The sequence below is a fragment of the Lissotriton helveticus genome, assembly GCF_964261635.1.
Source record: "Lissotriton helveticus chromosome 1_1 unlocalized genomic scaffold, aLisHel1.1 SUPER_1_unloc_71, whole genome shotgun sequence".
In the NCBI taxonomy this organism is placed as follows: domain Eukaryota; kingdom Metazoa; phylum Chordata; class Amphibia; order Caudata; family Salamandridae; genus Lissotriton; species Lissotriton helveticus.
The window spans coordinates 411,838-433,483 of NW_027611716.1; the positions used below are offsets into that span (position 1 = coordinate 411,838).

A 21,646-nucleotide genomic window follows, 5' to 3' on the forward strand; every position below is an offset into this window, starting at 1 on the left:
GGCTGTGCGACTGGGCAGATAAAAAGAAAGAAGATTCTGAGTGATGTCCAGTATGACGTTAGTGTGGAAGGTCAACTTCATAGCAATGTCTGAAGAATTAATAATAAGTATAAAGTGGCTTGGCCTGAATTCTTACACCTGGCTTTAATGGACTTGACGACTTCTCTAACTAGGGTGAACCAAGCCAAACTATGGGCTTTGATCAGTGAGATGGGGGTCAATCCCAGAATTCTGGCTCTTTAGCTGATCTCCACTCATTTACCTCAGCCTTGGTGCCCTTTTCTCAAGATGCTAAGTGCACTCAATCATTTTGGAATGAGTTGTGGGGTTCCGCAGGGGTGTTACCGGACCTTTTTTTTGTTCAGCTTATATTTTAATGGATTGGAGTATGCGCGATTACCTGTTTTGGCCAATTGTCCTAAGATTATTGACAGATCTCTCCCTGTTCTATTATATGTGGATGACATGGTCCTGATAGCTTGGACTGCACAAGGGTTGGGCCTGTTGTTGGCTGAATATGTTTTTTTGGGGGCTTCTAGACTCGACGGCTAACTTTTCAAAGTCCTACATAATGGTAGTGGGCCCCAAAGCATCAAGGTATCAAATGTTACCCTGAGTAAAGTCAAGGCCTTCACCTATTTGGGTATTTTATTTAATGTTAAGAAGTGTTGGAAACCTCTGATTGAAGCCAAAAGATAGGAGTCTGTAAAAAACTATGGGGGTGGTTTCTAGTTTTGCACATAGGCTTAGGTCTAGGGTACCAAGGGATCTCTTACAAATTCATCAGGCCAAGTATATTGCAGAGCTGTGGTATGGAAGTGAGGTCTGGGGTATGTTAAGTTGAATCAGATTCACATAATGGAGAATAATTTCTTGCGTAAATGATCCAGGTCCCCCACTCAACTCCAACATTTTCTGTGCATAATGAACTGGGTCTTGATTATGTTGCGGTATAGTGTAGTTCCTATATTCCCAATAGGCTCTGCGCATTGGAATAATATATCCTATAGATTTGACATAGGACTGAGGTCGACTAGGTCTCTATCAAATATATTAGACTTAATTGTGAGTGCCAGCTAGCTCAGAGGTCACTAGAAACTTTCTCGAATAAACAAGAAGGGATTAGTTTCTGACAACCGCATAAACATGACAACTTTGTTTCCCCAAGATAAAACGTATCTTCAGAGTTGTGGAAACAATAGATAGATATTTTACTCAGTCAATCGTACATGGTTCGTTTCATCAGAGGTGCAGAGAAATAGAGAGACAGGCGTTTTCAATAAAAGTATTTATTAAACAGTCTTCTTTCTCATGCAGAAGAAATGTACTGCTACAATTGTAATACATGAGATGTATCTGAGACAGGAGTGTAAACATTTCTTTCTGGCTCTGGTACAGATTTGTTTATAATTGAACTGTGTTTAGTGGTAAAAAGGAAGTTATAAAATTGAAGGAGTCTGACATTCAAAGTCAGCTAGTGTTTAAGCATGCAGCAGCATGGTACACTCCCTGTGTAACACATGTCAACACCAGGACTTGATATGTAATTTATATTTATATTATTGGCAGGATGTACATAGACTAAACCATCATAATTTTTTGATGTTATTTCAAATAAAGGGATTTCAGTTTCCTCCATGGTTACACATTAAGTCAGCATTAGTATCCTATCAGAAGGAGCCTCTTATCTTTTCCCAGGTCAGTATCTTTGGGCGGTTGCAGTGCCAGGGCTTCAATCATTCAATGCACCAAGTAGAGCATTCCCTCTGAGGTGCCTAGGCGCTATACATGGTTGAATATAAAGGCTGGTGGTACATAAACAACATGGCGGCATAAACAGTACTACACACATTGCTTCCTTGTATTCTGTGTCCCAGGGAGGCTGACATGAGTTCTTCTGTTTCATTCTTACATTGTTCCTCTTCACAAGATGGGGTGTGATTGCATCAGAGGTTTAAATAATGACCTCAAAGCTTCTCGGCAGGTGAGCACTGTAAATCATAACTGAACATTTGGGTCGCCGGCAGGTGAAATAATTCACAGTAATCTTGAGAAACACATCCTGTCAAGCTATACTGTTTCGCAGCTTCACCTGTGGGAAAAACACACAGACAATAATCAGTCATTAACAATGCTGCTACATACTTTTTTTCTCAATCTAAGAAAGAAATATGCCTATCCTGGTCCAAAGTTCCCAAGATCTCAGATTGGCCATTAATACACACACTGGTAGATGTTGAAAGCAACCTGGACCTGATTCAAGGACCTGGGATTCCAGGTTGAATTGTGAGTGTCACGAAAGCTAAGGTGGGAATTAAGAGGTCTGCCATGAACAAGGACACCGTGGGCCGGACTGGTAAGTAATAGATTGTGTCAAAAATAAATGTCAATCATCCACATTATTTTAAGGAGGTTATCCAATAAATCTTTTTTTTTTCAATCCTTGTTTACCTTTGTCATTTACAGTAAATGTTGAACACTGTACTTGTTAATTTAACTGATTACCTCTACTCAAGAATGCTCAGTTGTTTTTCTGCAAATGTCATAGCGATCTGTACCACGTTCATGACAGAAATTTCTTATTTGTATCTCTTATCTCTTTATGCTAACACCTCTGGGGCTCTTCAGTATTCTTGCATAGTCCTTAAATACCACTTCCTCTTGGTGACGAGGCTATCCTTGTGGTTTATCACATTACATTCCTCTGGCAACCAATGTTGCAAAGTGAGAAAAAATATGATCCATCTCTTGTTCTGCTGGGGGTACAGCAGCAACAACACAATCCTGTGGTTCCTATGGCTTCAACATGTAGTTTGGCGGAGACTGACCTGAATTTGCCACCCTAGATGAGTTGCACAGTCTGCCTTACATTTCTGAAATCACCTGGCATAACCCGTATTCACGAATAGCTCAGACAAACACATGTTCACTATGCTGGTTCTGGTATTGTTGCTGGCTGTCTGTTGTGTCTGTTTCAAGTCATGAATTACAGAGCATGAAACGGTGAGTATGTAACTTGCTGTGCTTGCATAGAGCACAGGACACACGTAAGAGTGAACTGCTACTGTTAGAAAAGCTGGATTATCACCCTCCTGATCACCTGCTTCTTACTGCATTCCATAGTGTCTTATTATTTCAGAAGGTATTGCTCTTGTGTAGTGCAATCCCTTGGAATGTACTGTATGATAGATATTTAGTCAGAGCAAAAAGGTAAGAATTGCCGGAACTGAGGGAATTCTAGTATTTGGCATCTAATTATGTATTCTATCATCTCATCCCCCAACAGATTACCAAAAATAATATGAAAACACATTTTCTAGATGTATATTGATTAGGTGGGACAGAGTTGCACCACAATCATAGAAGGCCCTACTCTGTGAGGCTCCTAATTACTCAGGGAACAGCGTGGTCTTTCTACACCCAGCAGTCCATGCTGACTCCCCCTGTGGGAACATGCCGTGTACACATCTGGGCATGCTATGAGCCATATCACAGGTCCCAACAACCTCCTAAGCCACTGTGGACCTAAAGCTTGAAAGCACTGGCGTAGAGTAGACTGTGCAGCGGACGCACACAGTGGGCGCGCCAAAAGCAAGTCCGCCCGCGCCCGTCTGCGCCCGTCCGCGGCCGTCCGGGGCCACAAATGCTGTCCAATTTTCTAAGGGTCAAAGTTTAAAGTATTCAAGCAGCAAACTTAGAAAGCTACACCTAGGGGTTGAACACACTGGAGTCATAATATATCAGTAGAACAAGGAGTACAGACATGCGCTCACTGCCCATTCAAGCTAACCACAGCATTAGCTGATCGCACAAATCAAGAAGTCAAGTGGCTGAAATGCATACTCATTAATTTCAGGTCACTAAATAAACACAAAAATGAAATATATGACTGCATCATAGAAAAGAATGTGGACTTCTTATTTTTGACAGAAACCTGGCTGGATGAATTCTCAGCTCCTGATGTCCTACAGGCACTCCCACCGCAATACGGGATCCTGAGAGTGGACCGCCCGATAAAAAAGGGGGAGGCATAGCAGTGATACATAAATTATCTATAGACTGCTCGATGCAAGAGGCAGTGATAGGTTACTGCGAAGCTGCATCATTCACAATAAACGCCAAGCTCACACTAAATGGTTTTCTGATTTATAGACCGCCGGGGCCATCTTCAGGCTTCGGGGAAAGCTTTTGGAGTGTCCATTCCAACCAGCACTCCATCATCATAACCTGTTAGTTCTGGGGATCGAAACCTACATTTTGACAGCAAAACATGCGGGGAAGCGCAAGCCTTAATCCAAGAGTTGGCAGGCTTCTAACCTGAATTAAAATCAACATGGATAACACATCAACTAGGGCATCTTTTAAACTCCATTTTCTCAAACCTCCAGGGGCTGTCAGTTGACTGCCCAACAGCGGCCCTGTGTTCGGACCACTATTTAGTCACCTTTGTAATTCCTCTAACAAAACTTCTATCAAAGAATGACACGCCTTATATTAGCAGACATAGGAAATTGAGACATTTCAAGGAAAGCAGCTTTACACAGGCTCTGTCAGCAACCCCCCCCTCCCTTAAACACAGAGACTAACCAGGAGAGTCAGGAAGTAAATAACTGGATTAAAGGTGCACTGGATGTGGTGATCCCATGGTCAACCAGTACCCCACGCAGAAATACAAAGAGTGCGCTGTGGTTCAACCAGGATTTAAGGATGGCAAGACAGGCGTGCAAAAAGCTAGAACGTAAATGTAGGAAGGGCTTCTTATACTCTGGCAAGACGGTATATAAATTAAAACTGAGACAGTATCATGCACTTATAAAGAAAACACGGGCGGCATACTACACGGGGAGAATAGAAACAGCAGAGAACTCATCTAGGGTATTATTCGGCATTTTGAAAGAACTATCCTCACTAGAACGAACTGTAGCACCAGCCCCTTGTTCAGAAGAATCATGCAATAAAATCGCAGAATTCCTCACGGAAAAGGTGTCTAATATTCATGACACCTTTCCAGACAATGCTCAAAATGGACACTTAAGCCACAAGGAACAAATGAAGGAGTGGGGGGAAAATAGCATCTCCCATTTCACTCCTCCTTCTCTAGAAGAGCTGAGAAAGATAGCACTGAGCATAAAATCGGTCTCACCACAAGACCCAGTTACACCCAAGGTCATCAGTGCAGGACTAGGGACAATATTACCATACATCCAGCAGCTGTTAGAGTGCTCCTTCAGAAAAGGGAAGGTACCTGATATATGGAAAAAAAGCCTTTGTCTGCCCACTGAAAAAGAAGCCGACAGCTGACGGAAACATAATGGAAAATCTACGACCAGTCTCACTGCTCCCTTATTTCTCAAATATAGCTGAAAAAGTGGTCAATGTACAGTTAGTAGCACACATTAAGAAACATGACCTATTGCACCCAACACAGTCAGGATTTAGATCATCCTACTAAACAGAAACAGCACTGCTCTATGCTACAGAGTCAGTACGAAAATGAGAGGACGAAGGCCTGACAACTCTACTGGTTCTCTTAGACCTCAGCGCAGCTTTCGACACGGTGTCACATGAGATGCTAGTGCACCGACTCAGAAGGCGCAGCTTTCTGGTGTCACAATCCACATACACCTCAGAGCACATCAAGCTAGCACAGGGAGTGCCACAGGGTTCAATACTGAGCCCGACGTTGTTCAATCTATGGTTGCCCCCTTGTCCGAGATTGTGGAGAAACACAGTGTCACGATAGTGTCATACGCAGATGACACACAGCTTGTGGTCATCTTAACTCCAAATTCAGCACAAGCAGCCAATAGCTTTGCGGAATGCCTGAAAGATTTAGCCTGGTGGATGACAGATAACTGCCTGAGACTAAATGGCAGTAAGACGGAAATATTAATAGTTGGAAACTCCCCCATCCATCTGGTCATCGGCACGGTGGCCAGTAAGCTTAGGACAAGTCCCCACCCCGAAGACGGAGGTAGAAAACTTGGGGATATGGAGAGACCATAGATTATCCTTTGAGACCCAGATCAAGAGGGTTGCAGGCAGATGCTTCGGAATCCTCTGAATATTAAGGAAGACCCTAGATATTCTACCTCTGGCGGCAAGAAAAACCCTGACCCATGCGCTCGTCAGATCTAGATTGGAATATGTAAACCTACTGTATCTTGGTGCCAACAAAAAAGGACTCCAAAGGCTACAAACTGTTCAGAACACAGCGGCCTGTCAAATATTTAATCTGTCAAGGAAAGCACCCTTGAAGAATGCCCTAAAGACACTACATTGGCTATCCATCCAGAAATGTGTAACATTTAAGGCACTGTGCATTGGACACCGCATCTTACAGGGCAGATGTCCTTCGTACCTTAATGACCTCATGACTCCATATAAAGCAGAAAGGCAACTGAGATCCACTGGGACCCATCTGGTGAAAGTCCCAAGGCTCAAGAAGGCATGAATGGGGGCACGCTCCTTTGAGTACTTGGCAGCAAAAAGCTGGAACACACTACCTTTGACCCTCCGGGAGGAACCGTCAGAGAAACTCTTCCGTAAATAATTGAAAACATGGCTGTTCACCCAATAGTAAGAAATAGTACATGAATCTGTAAGACACCACCTCCTGAAGATTGCAGAATATTTGATATAGCGCAGGGACACACATGGGGGTGTAACCAGGCGCTTCACAAATGCAAAACATAAATAATGAATAAAAGAGTACTGCCCATTCGCCCCACTTTCTGATGAATGCTGCCGGTGCCGCCCAATGACTTCACATAATGCTGATTGGAGTTGGCAGGACTAATGTCTCCACGGCCCATCACAGATGCCATGTGCTGTCCTCAGAGGTCCAGAATGCTGGACTAGGCCCCATAGCTCTAGCAGTGTCTTCCAGAAGAGAGTCATTCAAGTGAATGTGAGGGCCTCATTTGGGGACACAATTCTTATCCTCACACTGGAGCTACTCCAATATCAAAACAATGGTGTAACCTGGATTTTCCTGGGCTTGTTGAAGTTAGGCCCACCCCCCCACCCTTTACTTGGGCATCACTACAAAAGATCCTCCCTACTACCTCGGTCCTGGTCTACAGGTTTGCCTCCCAAGCTTCTAGAGACTGTTGAACCTTGGACACTATCACCAATGACTGGATGCCTTGCTTATTGTTGGTCTCCTTCATACCCCTGTCTTATGAGCCAACCCACTGGAGTATAGGGCCTTAAATTATGCACCTGTATTTGTTGATGCTACTGCACTACATGTTTTGGCCTGGTTGATTCACACGTTCCTGCAGTGGCAGCCTGCCAGTCAGCTACACTGTTTAACCCCACCTGGACTGGACAGTGATTGCTGTCTCTCACCTGTCTCACATCACGGTGCACCTGGGCCTTGCCTTCTTTACATTTATTACTCAAACTGGCTCCTGACCCAATGTCCTCATGTAAATCCTCTCACCAGCTACTCTTCAAGGGTGTAGTCAGGGAGGGAGGCAAGAAGTAGGCCTATGTATCGCCATCACCGGAAAGAACCCTAGACCCCATCCTCAAGAAAGTTAAATCCTTAGCGACCCAGCTGTCTTCCATGGGCCTGAAGATAGCCCATCATATGAAGACACCAAAACCACATAGAACAACATAAGCTCCTTTCAGGCCCCAGTAGACACAGTGGACTAGTGGCTAGACAACACAGAAGACCAATTTGGGCACCAGGAAGGGATGAGTACGGACAACTTTCTTGAGCTGGACACCATGTGGATACATTTGGATTGCCGCTCCAGAGATTTCATGGACTCCACAGAACTGGCCCGTTTCCTGGACTGCCATACCCTGTATGCCATGGACACCACAGCCCCATAACTCAACGAGAGGATGGGGCTGCACATGGAGGGGAGCGGCAACCCTGCTGGAGAAGTCCACCTGACCAATCATAAAGGTGTTATTCTGAATATAACATGTTACGTAGAGGCTGATTAGGATGGTGGGGAGACCGCCAACAACAGGGTCTTGGTGGTAGTCTCCCCACCATCCTAAGCAGCTTTTGTGGGCGGAAAGCCTGACACCCATGCATCCAATGGGCTCCTTGAGCCTGCCGGTGCTGGGTCGGGTCTCCCAATCCCTACAATAGTGCCAGTGAATACCAGGCACCGCCGTAAGGACTAGGATGGTCACTCTCCACCAGCCTTTTTTTGGCAGTTCAGCTGCCATGGAAAGGATGGAGGGATGGACATGGGGGGTCCATAGTAGGCCCCCTCCACCCTGGGCCCTTTTCTATGGGTGTGGGGGGCACTGTGGTGTCCCCCACCAGCTCCATGTACCAAGTGTATATAGGACAGGGATGTGTTACATATCCCTTTTTTCCATTGCGGTGGGTTTTGCAGCAGCCACACCCGTCGCAATGGAAAACCTGTACAATGCAACCGCCGCAGGCACCATCGTATTATAGATTCATATGTGGGACACCCATCTCCTTTAGGGTGGGGCCGCCCGCCATCCTAATCAGACCCATAGGTCAGTGCCAGACCTAACTCAGATAGATTTGAGGGAAAACTTGCGTTCATTCATGAAGCCCACAGCCAAAACCAACACTGATTCCCATGCTTCCCAGGGTATATGACCGTGGCAGACCAGAAGATGCCCTTCTCACTGGCTCCCTCGGGACCTGCTGTACCCCTCCCTTATTTTCTCTCCTCTCTCCCCCAGAGATGGGACATTGGCCATAATTATCTCTTGCACCTATGGCCATCATGAGTATCCCACGCCCTCATATGTCTCCTGGAGTGGTATGAAAACAAAACAGACAGATACTGTAAAACTGCCTGAACAAACATTTACCACTCATACCCTTACCACCCTTTTTTTTCTTTGTCTGTTCCACAACCTCATTGGCTTAACCCCCCAGTGCCAAATCCCCCCATCTGCCTACCTCCAGCACATGACCTTAGATCATGTTGGGGTTTAGGCTGCCCCTCGCCTGCCCCTCTCCTTTGCACCCACAGCACTTCATAAAAACTGTGCTCTCCCTCCTTTCTCCAAATGTCCTGGTCCTGCAAACTACCTCCCCCACCTTCTACTCATTGGTACTGTGACACCACTGCAGTAGCCTCCTACCAAAATACACATGCCTTCTTTCTTCCTGCTGTATACTTCATTGGTTTAATTTGTTAATTGCCACTACCGTAGCCCACCACCCCTTACTTTACTCACACGCAAAGGTAATGTGCTGAACTCTCGTGTTGAATAGAAGGAGAGCGTATCTTCCCTGACCTCTAAGCACACTGACATTAGCCCTTTTCCAAGAGACACATCTTTCAGCAAGGGAGCCGTAGAAACCCAAGCAGGACTGAGTGGTACAAGTCCTCTAAAACTGCTGAACCTCAAACAGTCATGACCCTACCGTACTCAGTGACACTATGCTTAAGTCCAAACTATGTAGGTTGGCCATTCACGTTTGCAAATGCCTTCCCTGTAATGTTCTACATAACTGGTGAGATGATGAGGGACAAGCTCTGGAGAGGCACTATGGTGTTCAGCGTGGGTTTGCCTGTTCTCCTAACAGTGACAAATCCGCCTTTCTTTCACACCGCAACTACCCCATCAATGAATTCTGAAAATTCCATATCATATTGGGAGATGATTGTAAACTAGCGCTGGACGCTGTTCTGGATGGCAAGGGCCATATCTATAATAAAAAGTCTTGAATGGCCCTAGTAACAACACCTCTTTAGACTTGAGAAGGATTGGTACCGGTCCAATTCCTGGCCTTAAGAACACAAACAATACCATTCCAATGGCACATACTATGAATGGTTTGCAAATGCTCTTTGATTCTGTTATGGTCTGTATGGAAAGATTCAATTTAAAGGTGATCCTTAAGAAAACATTCACAATGACGTATGGTGAATGAGTTTTCAAACACAACAGTTTTCTATTAAAGGCTACAGACATCCACAATGAATACCTTTTGTAAAGTAAGGATTGTATTTGAAGGCTCTGGAAATTGGAAACCCCAAATAATGCTCAAGGGCCAGCAGCCTAAAATTTGTCTGTTCTATTTTCAGATTTGCCTCTAAATCAGCGGTCAAGTCCAATAGTTTTAAGATTGTTCGGTGTACCTCCGGGTTTATCTGCCACAAAGAACTGGGACTACCTTATAATGAGGATACCATCAGATGACAACCAATGGATATATGCTAATCTAACTGGGACAGATATGAAACCACTCTGAACAGATGTCTCATTTCTTATTTGTCTTTCTCTTGATAATACTTTTAAAATACCCTGACTAGATTTTATTAGAACTTTGCATTTTCTCCTAGTCTTAAGTGTGTACTCTGAAGAAGGCACCATTAGCATCATTCTGTCAAAAGAAGAGCTGAAATGAAAATTAGGAGGGATCACACTGGCTGCAGGGAAGGGTGTGAAATGTAAACAGTCTCAGCCCATGCTATAACTTTACCTGGAGAAGGCACTCAGTTGTATTTGTTCATCACTTTATATTCACCAGTTTTCTATATATTGTGTGATGGCACCCGCTGGAATGGGACACTGATTTAAGGAGTCTATTCTTGACATGGAACCTCATTACAAAGCACTTTTGGGCTGATTCGCAAGCCTCTTGCGCCACCCATATGCACTTTTCCCATGTAAAAAATGACACAAGAGTGACGCAAGGGGCATGTATATAAGCCCCATTAAATTTTGTCGTCTTCTATACGTTCTACAGATACGGAAGACATAGTTTTAAAAACAAAAAGATCTCAATTTTACCCAATGCAGACCGGCCCTTAGTTATCTCACTGTGCCTATCTGTACATCTGAATTGAGTTTTAAAAATAATGTTGTGAGAGTTAGTAAATGTCCTCTCCTATCAGTTTCTTCATCACATGAATTGGTTGTATGTTTTCCTATTCTTTTAAGATTTATGCATTTAATTTTTTGGTTGCAATAACTGTATGTGTTATATTTTTATGGTTTCATATGTAAACTGAATAAAGATTGATTGATTGATTGATTGATTTGAAATGAGCGTACAAGGCTGCTCTGCTCAATCAAACCAGAGACATTTTCATATACATAAATGCACATAGTGCTTATGTGCTTTGTCACTCTATTTCATGATGTGGATTTTACGCATTAAGACTGTTCTAATAAGCACCTTTCTGGCATTAGGAAATGAGCATTCGCCATACAGCAGGTGGCTTACTTCACTTGAGATCTGTCGAACACACACATAGGAGGAGCAACGCTAACTGCTGTGAGGTGTGTGTGTAATTCTAAGGAAGGGGTAGCCATATCCCATAAACACTTTAGCAGCTGAGTGCATTGTCTTTAACAGGCTGAAAATGAGCCTGGTGACCTGGTTGTGGTACAGAGCAGCAGCAGCTATCTGGATACTGAGATACACACATTCCAATGGGTCAGATGTATCAAACTGTGATGCAGCGCAACTCAGAAAGACAACTTAAAAAAGTTTTGCTGCATACCTGCTCTCTGTCAGTGCAGCCCAGCGCCAGAGTATTGACCATTGCTTCATGGTGCAAGGGTGCCTGCATTGGAGGCAGTATTGTTTTTGTGAATGAGGGGACACCTTTAGAGGTGTTATCCTCTTTGTAAGAGTGCTGCAGAATGCAGCACATGTGGAAAGAGGAAGTTATAGAGATACTTATTCTTGTTGTGCCTCCAACATTGTCTAGGTTTATGCTACACAAATACCACATCATCAGGTTCAAAGCGACATGATTTCTGCTTAGTATTTTGTGGAAACGAGCACGCTGAAGACATTCAGTTGGACTAGTGTGAGCAGCATTTAGTTTGAAAGAAAGGATTAGAAATCTAGAAGATTGTTGCAGTGGGAGAAATAACTCAAAATTACAAAAATTGGTTTAACTCACCAGGTATGGAGGCTGTTCCGTGGAAGCTGGCGCAGGTGGTATGCTCCCCGGTGCACTGAACATCTCCAGCCACTGTGCAGGCGTCCAAGGCCTGGTCAGTGTAGCAATCTTTACATTGATATCCATTGGGGGTCTCGTCTACTGCAGGAACTGAAATAACACAAGACAGGCATTGAGAAATCTAATTTTGTTCAGAAAAGGGGTGCAAAGTGGAGGCCAAATACTCCTAACCTAACAACACCAGCATTAAATCCCACACTTTGTCTGAAAATAAAACAAATGTTATGTTCAACTTATGAGGCACAGATTTTTCACTTAATTTTTGCCCAGAATGACAATTGGGTTTCATTGACTGCTGTAGAATAGTGTGTGTTTTTGGTAACGCACTAGACCTGTGCATTGTGTCACTCATTTTCACGACTCCAGCACCCTCGCAATGTAGAGATTCATGACTCTCTGGTGGCACAGGCCTCACAATCATATCTATGCGGCGTGGCGTTGCATGGCCTTATGGATTAGAGAAGGGTAGCTCAAAGGGCTGCCTTGCCTTTCAACAAGGAGGCATTCCATGGGTGTTGCTGCGGGTGTTCCCGATCAACACCCATGGAATTTGACCCTGTCCCTGATTTATCAAATCATGTTAACCTGGGGCATCACAATACATGCCTCCCAAGAGCAGTGCAATGAGGAGCTTTTCCCCCTTTGCACATGTGCTGTATCTGCTGCACTCATAGAATGAGTAAAACGCCACTTGTGATTCTTGCTGTGCAGGAAGGTGCCTTTTCCTGCATGAAAACACTTTTACCAACAACACAGACACGCTGTTACCATGGTGCAAGGGTGCCTCCATTGGCGCTCGATTGTTAATTGTGTCCCGACGCTAGTTGAAAGGAGAGGAATGCGCTACATTGTGTAAATACGGTGGATTCCTTCCCTTTCAAATTGGTGTAGGGCAGAGCAGCAGAATTCCTTCAACCACTGTCCTATTACAATTCTTTGTGAATTAGGCCCCGTGTTCTTCATGTCTGGCAGAATTCAGGCAACTATACACCTGCATATCAGCCATACTCCAGAGTGCATTGTACCCTTGGGTTTTGAGTAAAAAATATCTCTGCCAATGTGTTGAGTGTTTTTGTAACTCACCCAATTGCACCTACAAAGTGCTACAACAGACATACATATTTTAGGGCATGGTCAAAGTAGGCTCATGACCTCAACAAGCAGACAATTTTCAGCCACCAGTATGGTGTACTGATTTCACCTTCAAATATTCACGATTCAATTAAGAAACATGTTGTTTGTTTTTCAATGTCCACTCCCTTGCTGACATTTTGAAACTATGAGCAGATGTAGAGCTAACTGGCACATGTAGACTTGCCTTCCCTTAGAGAGAAAGATGTTGTGTGGAGACGGGACACAGCAGTTTGCCACTTCCTCTTCTTGTCTAGCCTCTCTTTCAAGGCAACAGCTAAATGCCTCAGCGACTCCACTGGCAGCTGCTGAAATACATTCAGACACTAGTGGGGGGGGGGGGGTAGCCAGGCAATGGCTGAATGGCAAATTTCAAGAGGTACTTGAAGGTGCTACGCTTTGGCGTCCTGATACAGACTTAAACATATGTGGAGTGAGGGTCATTTACTCAAAAGTTTACATCAGTTGGTGAATAGGTCCATTGGAAGGCCCATGCAGAGTGGTTGGAGAGCACAGAGAGGATCAGAGGGAGAGGGCAGGATACCTGAGGTCCCTTGTGAGAGAAATTACAGATGACGAACCTGAGAGGTCAACTAAGGCTGGAGCTGCTTTATGAGGAAGGGATGGAAGCCGTGGTGTGGCCCAGTGTCAGGGGAGCCTCTGCGACATAGGAATAGAGGTCTGTTGGGTCGGCGAGTCACATGGGATGCAGGCCAGCAACATGGGTGCGTAGTAGGCCTCCAAGCTTCAAAGACTGCAAATGGTTCATGACTGATGGGCCAACACCCTGGGACACCATTCCCAATACAGAAGCAGCGCCTACTACTAAAATTCCTAATGTGGCAGAGCATGCCCCTGTCAAAATAGACCATGGATGACATGAACTATTGAATGCCAAGAGAGGAGAATTTGAGCAATGGTGAAAAGCGCAGTCCACACTAGTGACAGACTTGGAGACAGGGAATGAAAAAGGATCCCCAGTATGGTGATAGAGTAAAGCATCAGAGCTGATCGTAAACTAGATCCTTATATTCCAAGGTACAACTGAACTACAATATGGGGCAGCACCCTGGAGAATCAACTAGATGAGACGAGGGACAAGTCCTGGGCCAGGAGCGCTCGACAAGGCCTGAGGGCCAAAGAAAGGGGACTTGGCCTCATTATGGTCTGGCTGGACTACTCTGGAATGGGCTACATATGGAAACACTTTGTTAAACAAATCTTGAACTTCTTGGCCATGATTTTCGGGTCATCGACTCGTCCCGTTCAGAGCACTGGCCTGCCATGAATGATCACACAACGTGATGAAAAGCAGCACACTGTCAATACTGCAGGAGCTCAGGAATCAGCAGTGAGAGCCACAATGAGTAGAGAGGACCCACACAGTTACTTATATAGCAGGAGATTTATTGAGCATCAGGTCCGACTGCAGGCATAATTTTTACAAATGGCCGCAGTGTTTCCCAAACCCTCTGTAGAGTCACACCCACAGACACCAGTTGAACATCTCATCTGTCCTGGGGGAGCTTAAGAACATGTCTTCTCATGGGACAGCTTCCCTTCACCCGGGCTATCTAGCTCCCTGATCCGGCAGTACTACACCTAGAATAAGGTAACCAACTTGTCAATTAGACTTTCATTACTTGTCCGTGTGACTTTCGCTAGGACGTCTAAAGACACTGCATTAACAAAGGTTATATCAAATCTTTGCTGAGCACTTCTAATATCTACTATCTGTATATAACAATATGATTTTAGTCCATATCTCAATAGTTGCCCAGGGTTATCTGATCAACAAATAATATCCAAATTCAATCAAACGATGTAAAGTTGCTCCAATTGAAACACAAGGGTATGTGGATCGTTACTGCATCATTCAAGTTTATTTATTTTCTTCTTCCATCTTTCGTGAATAACAGCCAACACGTGTTTCGTCTGACATTCCTATCATGCCATTAGACTTCTTCAGGGCAAAGTTCACTGTCTCTCTGTTGCTATAATATCCTTACTATACCCAGGAGTCGAAATCTCATTAAAGGTAAAGTATTCACAAATCCTCGTGTATTCCAACTGTTTTCATTCGTTATACTTGTTTACTGCATAATATCCCGGCAGACACGGGTACGTGTCAGTACGTCCTTTGACGTTCGGTGTGAGCGTGTTCGTTCACTCCGGACCTTGGATCGGCAACTGGCCAGTTGCCGATCCGAGGTCCGGAGTGAACGAACACGCAAGATGGAGTAACAGTGCGCTTTCCAAGTATACTTACCTTACCTACATTACCATACAGTCCTATATAGCACAATACATTGGTGTACATATTTTGGATTTCCTTCATTCTGTTTGTGTTTTATGACCAGATGTACGTTTTTGTAAGATTCATAACCCATCTGCCTACCCATGTTATCCTTGGTTTCTTCTTACTATCATGGTAAGGGTACCCAGATAAAATCAATGACTCAAGACACTTGGCTTGAAGAGTGAGGCCCCCGGGCATCAGGATCCCACCTCCGTTATAGTTGCACAATTGTCACAGTTGCCTATAGGTAAGCCCAAGTGAGGGACAGGATAGCTTTCTTTTGACTTACCCATAGGTATCCAGTGGGTATCAAGTCTTTAGTACACAGCATTATAGCAAGACAACAGTACATGCATGAGTAGTACGTCTACAAAGATACACACACCATTCCATTGCTATCTTAAAGAGCAGAGAGTGGGTCACCCCTCCCTAATGCTCTCCAAATAAGGACAGGCTCTGTTGAACTGTCTGTCGGTAATTTCACTGAATACAAATGTACATACGTATTATGTCAAGAGGAAGAAATTACTGCCTAACTCTACTCACTATGCCTTGATATAGTCGTTCTTCAAGAAACACACCCCTTCGACACTAAGAGTAGTAGGTTGTGCCATCACTGGGAAGGGAGAGACGGTAATGCTGCCAAATATGGTAAAAATGTCCCATCTTGCCTCTCTCTCCAAGTCATATCACAAATTAGGAGTGGCAATCCTAATATAGAGTTGTGAGATCCCAGGGACCATTTCGTCCTCATTAGGGGCTCAATACAGATCCAGTCCATGATCATTGGTTTTGCATACAGACCAAGCTCCACTGAGAATGAGATGTTCAGGGCGCTAACAAGAATTTAACTTCAAAAATGTAAATGTAGTAGTGCTTATATAACGCACGTATCACCCCCGAAGGGGTCTCAAGGCGCTGTACACATACCGCTGTGGAACCCTTCCTGGCCTTTCCCTGTGAAGTGCCCACTCCTGGGCACCCCCAAGGTGAAGGCAGGCATCCTAGCGCTGTTGGGGCCATTGTGGACATTAAGCAAGCTATTGCCCAGAGTTGCAGAGTGGGACCCATGATTAGAATAGGCACCGAGGCGAGAATTATCAGGTCCGGGGAAATTGAGTCCAAGACCCGTCGAGGTGGGAATTGAACCCTGGTCCGGGCCAGACCTCTGCATCAGGGTCTGCCGCTCTAATAATTGATCCACACTTCTCCACTCCACAAAACCCATGACATATACTGGAAGGGGGCGTCAGGAACAGTGCACCCGACCCATATCTGGACAAATCTAATCACCCCACTTCCAAGAACGGAGAAGACAGACAATACACACAGACTTCCTGCGTACATGAACATATTTTTAGATATACTGCTATTTGACTTTGATTTCACCACCAAATTTATTGTGTGATGTAGTTATTAAACCATGTAGGAGCTCGGACCACAACCACATTTAAATATGACTTTGTGTTTAAGCAAGACCACAATAGTTCAATTGAACATGTCTCATTACAAGTTGCACCAGGAAAAACAATTCCTACTCACAACACTCCATACACAGCAGTGCCCTCAGCTCACATGCTATGGCAAAGGGGAAAGTGAGCCTTAGAGGGACATTAACGAGTGCCTCCACCATTTGGAAAAGGAACGCATAGCCCACCAGAGGGAACTGTCCATGTGAATGTTAGAATTGACCCGCTCTTAAGAAGACACACACTGTAATCAATGTTCCCTCAAATTTCTTTCCTCTGTGTGCATCAGTGTAAGGTCTATCAGCCTGATTCATGTACGGGCCGTTTTGCGTGGCCCTAATAGCGAATCATAGCGACTCGCTATTGAGGACACGCAAAACGGCATTCATGTAGGAATTGCTAAATAAATAGCGATTCCTACATGTTCTCTAATTGCGAGTAGAAATTTGCATTTTAGGGGTGCTACAGGGTGTCCTTTGGACACCCCTGGCACCCTTAAAATCGCTATCTGATTTGCGAGTAGCAAATTGCTACTCGCAAATGAAGGATACTCCCCATTCATTCCTATGGGCCTTTTGGCTCCCTGTTGTGGAAACTCAGGAACACCAAAGTTTCTAGAAGTGTCTCAGCGACGCTGTGTGCGTAAACTTTTTGCAGCCTGAGACCCTCAAAATATTTGCCCTGTGATCATGGGCACCAGAAGTTCAAGTGTGTCTCAGCAAAGCTTTGTGCGTTTGCTTTTTGCAGCCTGAGACTCTCGGAAGAATTGCCCAGTGATTGGGGGTGCCAGGAGTCTAAGTGAGTCTCAGCAACGCTCTGTGCGTGTGCTTCATGCAGCCTGAGACTTTTCTGAGGATTGCCCTGTGACCGTGCGCATCAGAGGCTCAAGGGAGTCTCAGCGATGCTGTGTGCATGTGCTTTGTGCAGCCTGAGACCTTCTTGAGGATTGCCCTGTGACAGTGCACACCTGATGCTCAAGGGTCTCTCAGCGACACTGTGTGCGTGTGCGCTGTTGCAGCCTGAGATCTCCATTATCATCATCGACTCGTAATCAACCAAGTTGCATCGGAGGCCCAAGTTGCAAGAGGCAGAGAAGAGAGTGAGGTCGCACCCCCCTGGTAACATGTGTTGGCGCCTTGGGCGGGGTGCTGGCTCAGTGAGAGATGCACCGCTTCTGGCAGCGCGAGCCTCTGTTCCAGCTCGTATCGCGGCCTGTACATGCCAAGGAGTGGCAGTACCGGGGCCGGAGCGTGGAGCTGCACTGTGGTTTACACCAGATCCCTGTTGGGGTCATATGTTGACCGAAGCTGACCGCGAGTCAGTACGAGGGGTGGAGAGACCGTCTGAAGCACCTTGCTCGGTGCTGGTGTATATTACGCATTGCAATAATGCTGCTTTACAAACTACCTGATTGTTGTTTTAAGCATTGCATTCGTTTGCAGAATGAACTACCTGAGTGTTGCATTACGCATTGCATTATTTCTGCATAACGAACTGCCTGATTGTTGTATTATGCAATGTATTCATTTGCATCACTGCATTATTTTTACATTGCAAAGTGCCCAGTTCTTGCTTACAAACTGCATAGCCTTGCATTAGGACTGCATAGGACCACCTAGAATTACTCATTATTACCGCCAGAATGTACAAGAGGTGGCTGACCTAATAACTGGTCAGAAGGTAAATTACAAATACGCATATGTTGGATTTTTATCGTGTGGTTTCATCGTATATCTTTTTATGTCAGCTTATACTTCTTTTTATATGAAACTCATGTGGAGTCCTTTTGTGGTGTCACCATTGGGTCACTGGGAGCGTGGTTGCAAATACTTTACACATTTGCGAACTTTTACCCCGCTCGGAGTTCCATGACTTCTGTGACCTCGTCCCCCTGAAATTTAAAATAGCATTTTCCAAGTAATTTGTAAATATATTCATTCTGGGTCATTCATTGTGTGTTTAGCTTGCTATTGGGCCAGTGTAGCACTTTGTTTTTTTCATTTTTATGCATTTGTGACCGTTTTTAAACACTTTCATGCACCAATGATGTCTTTTTACTTCGTCATTTTTCACTTCATGGAGACTTCAAAAGTGTTAGAAATTCATTTAGGAGGCACACAGAACAGTGCAAATGCAGTTACATAGCATTCAGGACACTGCAATTACACCTATATAGTTTTTAAAAGATTTTGATGTAATAAAATTTTTGACCTCCATGGGGAGGGCCCTTAAGCTGAACTTTTACCCAGCTCGGAGTTCCATGACTTCCATGACCTTGTCCCCCTGAAATTGAAAATCGAATTTTCAAAGTGTTTAGTAAAACTGTTCATTCTGTGTCATTCATTATGTCTTTAGCCTGCTATTGGACCACTGCAGCACTATGTTTTGTTAATTTTAACCCAATGTTGACCTTTTTTGACCACTTTGATGCACCAGTGAAGTTTTTGGACTTAGTCATTTTTCACTTCATGGATACTTCAAAAGTGTTAGAAATTCATTTTGTAAATACCTAGAACGGTGCAAATGCAGCCATATAGCATTCAGGGCACTACAATTACACCTATATAGTTTTTAAATGATTTTGATGCAATAACATTTTTGACCTCCATGGGGAGGGCACTCAAGCTAAACTTTTACCCAGCTCCGAGTTCCACGACCTCGGGTGGAAAAAGTGACTTTGCCCCCTTAAACCCAAAAACTTCAAAAAGTCACCCCTGGAGGCCAGAAATGGGTCTTAGACACTCTTGGTATGTCATCTGAGGTATACTATGGTGTTCTTGGGTCCAGAACTAGAAATGTGATGTGACTCTGATATCTAGGGCCTATAATGGAAAAAATGAATTTGACACCAAACACCTCAAAATGTCTGAAATAGGACTCAGACATGTACCTGGAGGCTGGAAATGAGCCCTAGACACTCTTGCTATATCACCTGAGATATAATATAGGGTCCTGGTGGCCACAGGGACCCAAAAACAGTCAGGTGGGTTGATACTGAAAATTAGCAAAAATCGTCCAAAAATGTTTTTTGACAAGATTTGCTAAGTTTCCAAATAGCTCAGAATGGATATCAGAGACACTGTTTGAGTGTGCAAGATATGAATACACTTGTTAGAAAGGTCAGCTCTGATGCTTTCATGTGATATATATAACTTTGATATTATATAAAGTTTTTTTTCCGCTACCAGCCAAGGGAAACACCTGATATCGTACCCGATTTTGAGAACATTGGGCTGGGTGGAAAAAGTCACTTTGCCCCCTTAAACCCAAAAACTTCAAAAAGTCACCCATGGAGGCCAGAAATGGGTCTTAGACACTCTTGGTATGTCATCTGAGGTATACTATGGTCTTCTTGGGTCCAGAACTAGAAATCTGATGTGACTCTGATATCTAGGAGCTATAATGGAAAAAAATGAATTTGACACCAAACACCTCAAAATGTCACAAATAGGAGTCAGACATGTACCTGGAGGCTGGAAATGAGCCTGAAAACAGTCATGAGGGTTGATACCGAAAATTAGCAAAAATCGTCAAAAAAAGTTTTTTTGACAAGATAATTTTCCAAATAGCTCAGAATGGATATCACAGTCACTTTGTGAGTACCCATGACCTAAATATACTTGTTAGAAAGCTCAGATCTGATGCTTTCATTTGATCTATCTACCTTTGCTATTATCTGAAGTTTTTTTTTCAGCTTCCAGCCAAGGGAAGAACCTGACATCGTACCCGATTTTGAGCAACGTAGCCTGGATGGAAGAAGTGACTATGCCCCCTTAAACCCCAAAACTTCAAAAAGTCATCCCTGGAGGCCAGAAATGGGTCTTAGACACTCCTGGTATGTCATCTGAGGTATACTAAGGGGTCCTTAGGTCCAGAACTAGAAATTTGATGTGACTCTGAGCTCAATGTGATGTGACTCTGAGCTCTATGGCCTATATTGGGAAAAATGAGTTTGATCCCAAACACCTCGAAATGTCACAAATAGGAGTCAGACATGTACCTGGAGGCTGGAAATGAGCCCTAGCCACTCTTGTTATATCATCTGAGATATATTATGGGGTCCTGGTGGCTACAGGGACCTGAAAACAGTCATGCAAAGCAATTTGAATCCATACGAGGCAATTTTTAATTTGCGGCCATCTGGTCACCCTTTGAAATGGATAGGATATACTACAGAGGATGTAGTGCACTCTATTTCTTGAAGCATATGATGTACTGACTTAATTTCAATTGCAGTATGTAGCTAAGACATTTACAATTCATAGTGGTAACTCTCATGGTTGTGGCTTATAGGGACAAGGTACAAATCAAGTGTAACCTTCAGGTAAGTTTTTATTTTTCACTTTCATGTGTGTTGTAGAACACTTTATACTTTTGGCTATAATTCATAGTCTGTACATTATAGAGACATAATTTAAACAGCACTTTGTTCCTAGTGATGTGCATCTTACCCATGTGAATTATTATGTGTGTGGCGTATTGTAAAGTTGTCAAAATTTGAGGTTGAATGTATGACGTTTTTCAATACCGTCGCATGTACGAAAAAGTATGCCTTACATTTTGTCCCATACTTCTAAAACCATACAATCTGGATCCATAATTGGAAGTGCAGCATTAAGCTAACATGATGCCACTGTCCTGTGTTCATTTTCATGCATGTGGAAAGCTTCAAAGTGGTGTGAATCTTTCAGCGATTAAACACATATTTTAAAAAAAATTCCTCCAGCTTTTGCAAAATGTGTCACGTATGTTATGTTATGTCATCAGTCATCAGTCAAGATCCATATTAGATAGAGCTTGATTTC

The 21,646-nt window shown here is 43.9% G+C and overlaps 1 protein-coding gene and 1 long non-coding RNA gene across 2 annotated transcripts in view; both read right to left on the reverse strand.

Moving 5' to 3' along the window:
• The window catches only part of LOC144806437 (uncharacterized), a 266,753-nt gene that overhangs the window by 27,244 nt on the left and 217,863 nt on the right, over window positions 1-21,646 (reverse strand). The window lies entirely within an intron of this gene.
• Window positions 1,274-12,028, reverse strand: LOC144806439 (uncharacterized). The gene is made up of 2 exons (XR_013605799.1): window positions 11,883-12,028; window positions 1,274-2,092 (listed from the first exon to the last, which is right to left on the reverse strand). It is a non-coding gene; the product is annotated as an uncharacterized LOC144806439 (long non-coding RNA).